This window comes from Nannospalax galili, unplaced genomic scaffold (genome assembly GCF_000622305.1).
Source record: "Nannospalax galili isolate Female #2095 unplaced genomic scaffold, S.galili_v1.0 scaffold591, whole genome shotgun sequence".
NCBI classification, from domain to species: Eukaryota; Metazoa; Chordata; class Mammalia; order Rodentia; family Spalacidae; genus Nannospalax; species Nannospalax galili.
The window spans coordinates 1,119,606-1,123,014 of record NW_008330926.1 but is presented as its reverse complement, the minus strand read 5'-3'; the positions used below and the strand labels follow the sequence as shown (position 1 = coordinate 1,123,014).

The 3,409-nt window shown below is 43.0% G+C and overlaps 1 non-coding gene and 1 pseudogene across 1 annotated transcript; both read right to left on the bottom strand.

The window, feature by feature from the left end:
- The window catches only part of LOC103752036, a 2,452-nt pseudogene extending 881 nt beyond the window's left edge, over nt 1–1,571 (bottom strand).
- Nucleotides 1,572–2,592: 1,021 nt separating this feature from the next.
- Nucleotides 2,593–2,756, bottom strand: LOC115068055. Its single transcript, XR_003847441.1, has one exon. It is a non-coding gene; the product is annotated as a U1 spliceosomal RNA (small nuclear RNA).
- Nucleotides 2,757–3,409: the final 653 nt, after the last annotated feature.

Sequence of the window (3,409 nt, the reverse complement as noted above, 5' to 3'; positions counted from 1 at the left end):
AAAGGAAAAAAAGATTAGAGGCTAGAGTTTTTCAGTTTTTAAGTGACCACAGAGGCCTGGCTGGAGCCATGGGCAGATTTATTTTGGGCCGAGCTTTTTTTTTTTTTTTTTTTTTTTTTTGTGATTTGGAGCAGCCTCTCTTTGCCCCTGGGGTGGCCTCAGGTTGAGGCTGGGGGCTGGACCTGCTCTCAGAGCTTTGCTGCACCGTCAGGGCCTACTCCAATTTAATCTCCTCTAGTGTCTTAATGTGCACCTCCTGCATTGACCTTGCTCTTCAGGCAGACTTCTCTTACTGTCCTTTGCTGACAACTACGGGTAGCAAAACCACTGTCTTTTTACTTTCAGTGTCCGTCTTTAGTTTGATTCAACTTCCATCCTTTTTGGTTTTGGTTTCTCAATTTCCTGCTGTTGATGCTTTTTTTCTCAGCCAGGACCTCTGAGAAGATTTTGATTTGCAGAGTGAAAGAACTTTTTGTTCCTGATGTAGAATCGTTAGCTGTTGAAGGTTCTTCTGTCTGGAGTTTGGTTTGTAATGCTCTGCTTTCTGACTAGCTCTTCCAAGAAGAATTTCTTCCAGTGTCTTCACGTGGATTTCACCAGTTTTACTAACACTCTCTTTCTTTGATGTTTTATCAGTGTTAGTTTCCGGAGCTTCAACTTTTCCCCAGGCCTCTGTGCAAGACTCCATGTTAATGGGGAATCACTGTCACCACCTGCTGAGAATTTTTGTCTCCCTAGTCTCTCAGTAAGTCTCAGTCGCACCAAGGGCTCTTCTGGTTTGTTTGATAGAGCTCCTGTCCTCACCATAGTCCGAACATTCTCTATTTCAGGACCTGGAATGGACTGAGGTTGATGGGTAACACTGGAAACTCCTGAAGACCCTCCACTTTGCTTCTTGGATTTTTCCTTCATTTTCTTTGATTTAATTTCCTCAAGAGTTTTTATCCCCAAAATCCAAACATTCACCTTGTTTTCAATTAACTCCAGGTTTCCATGCAGAAGCCACTCGTAATCCACTGTGTCAGGGGTTGGTGGCAGGGCAGGCGTTTTGCCTTCATCACCTCCTCAGAAAACCGCTTATCATCATCTTCATCATCATCTGCAGCACTGATTACAGTTGGTGGATGTGTGGGGCTAGGAGCATTTTCTGAACTTCCTACTTTCATAACACTCTGCAGCTGAGGGGAGGGGTTAGATTGGACAGACAATTTGTTCTGTTTGAACTGTTAGCTGACTAGCCTTTACTTCCTGTTCTGGTGACTCAGGTACAGTGGGTAACACAGTTTTGCTTGAAGGTAGGAACAGTCTATAATGTAACGGCTTCTGTAATGGAAAGCCCAGGTTAGCTTTTGACATCCCATTGGCTGATTTTCCCAATAACATGGACTTTCACTGCGTGTTTTAGCAATTTCCATGTGGCAAAACCTACACACCTGTCAAAAACAATGCCCTTCTTGCCTTAATGTGCAAACAGTTCCATTCCCTAGTGCAGCCTCACGGTGATGAAATGGGCAGCTGTCACCTTTGGTGCATGTAGAACTGAAAACAAAGCAGTCCTCTTGATTAGGCATGTTGGGTAAATTCTTAGACCAGAAATGGCTTCTTGAAATAAGCTGCTCTTTCCCAAGGTGAAGACCAGTTCCAAGTGCTCTTGAAATAGATTCAGTCTTCCAAATGACAATTTGTTCTAGTTTGTTCTTCTTTGCTGTGACAAAATACTCTGTCCACTACCAACTTGGGGAGGAAAGGGTTTATTTGTCTTACATCTCCCGGGTCACAGTTCATCAGGGAGCCCAAGGTAGGAACTCAGGGCAGGAACCTGGAGGCAGGAGCTAGAGCACAGGCCATGGAGGAACGCTGCTTACAGGCTTGCTCCCCTGGCCCCTGCTCAGCCTGCTTTCTTATGTAACACAGGCCCACCTGCCCAGGGGTGGCACCACCCACAGTGGGCTGGGCCCTCCCACATCACTCATCAAGAAGATGCCCCTCAGATATGGCCACAGGCCAGTCCAATAGAGGCAATTCCCCAACTGCGGCTCCCTCATTCCAGGTGTGTCAAGTTGACACTAAAGCTATGCAGCACACAACTCAATCACAGAAATCATCTTTAAAATGTAATCATTAGCTGGTTGCTGTCAATAGGAACATCTGTGTCTTCACTGAGTTCCAACCTATTATGTACTTAATACTAGTGATTTTTCCAGGAATTTTTTGGGCAGGGAATATCCCCAAATCTCTTCTGCAAGAATCTGTTTGTAAATTTCTAAATCAGCACCTTGAGGAAAAAAAAGTTTCCCAAACTGTTCTTAAAGCAAGGATCTACTAAAGGAGCCAAGATACAGGACTTGGATTAGAACATGGCACTTAGTTGGGCATCAGTTTCAAGTTTCAAAGATAAACTGTCCACCAAATTGAGGACCTGAATAATACCTCTGACTTGAAAATCTCTGAGTTTCAAACTGATGACACTGTCTCTGACCCCCCGCCCCCGCCACTGCTGCCATGTCTTTTTTCTTAGCTGCTGCAGCCTGCCCAGTTTTACATATTTTATAATGTATACTTACTGATTTCTAAAAGTAACTAGTTTTTAAACAGGGGAGAGTGCAAACGCAGTCCCCCATTACCACAAATCATGCAGCTGAGTTTTCCACATTTGGGGAAATTGCAGGGCTCAGCACACCTGGCGTGCAATGAATGAGCCTCACCCTGGGAAAACCACCTTCATGATCATGGTATCTCCCCTGACAGGTAAGTATGATTATTTTGAATTCTTACATTTTTTTGCATAATATATTTGTCAGTTTCCAAAGGGGAAGATAATTCTGATACTGTCTTTTTCCAAGTTCTTTTTATTCTCCAGATTATGGAAACTTAATCCAATATTACTTATGGCAACTTATTATGGGGAATATTTAAGGTAATTAATTAAGATTTAGCCCATGAAGAACCTTCCATAACTTATACAATCATTAGACATTGGCTGAATTTCCTGATACATGGGGCCAATATTTGCTCCAGAGTTTTTATGAATGATGGGTCCTGCACAAGTAGGATAAGATTAACCAGGCACCATGCAGAAAGAATCCATTAAGGACATTAGAGAGTCACATTGGTACAGAGAATAACCTGAACAGACTCCCCCTCCTTGAGGGTCATTAATTTAAAAATAAAAAAGGAGAAGATACAGGTACTTGAGTGTACATTGGTGAAGACAGGAAGGTAACGACTAATCCAATAGGTGCCACCTTTTTCATGGTCACTCAAGGGAAAGTGATAAGAGGATCTCCAGAGAGTGCTCTGGCAAAGGGGTAGGGGAAGATTTGGGCAATGTTACAAAATATCTTCATTTGTTGTCTTTCAAGTTGTCTGACTCTGTTAATAGACACAAGCTAACTAATTGTGGGTATAA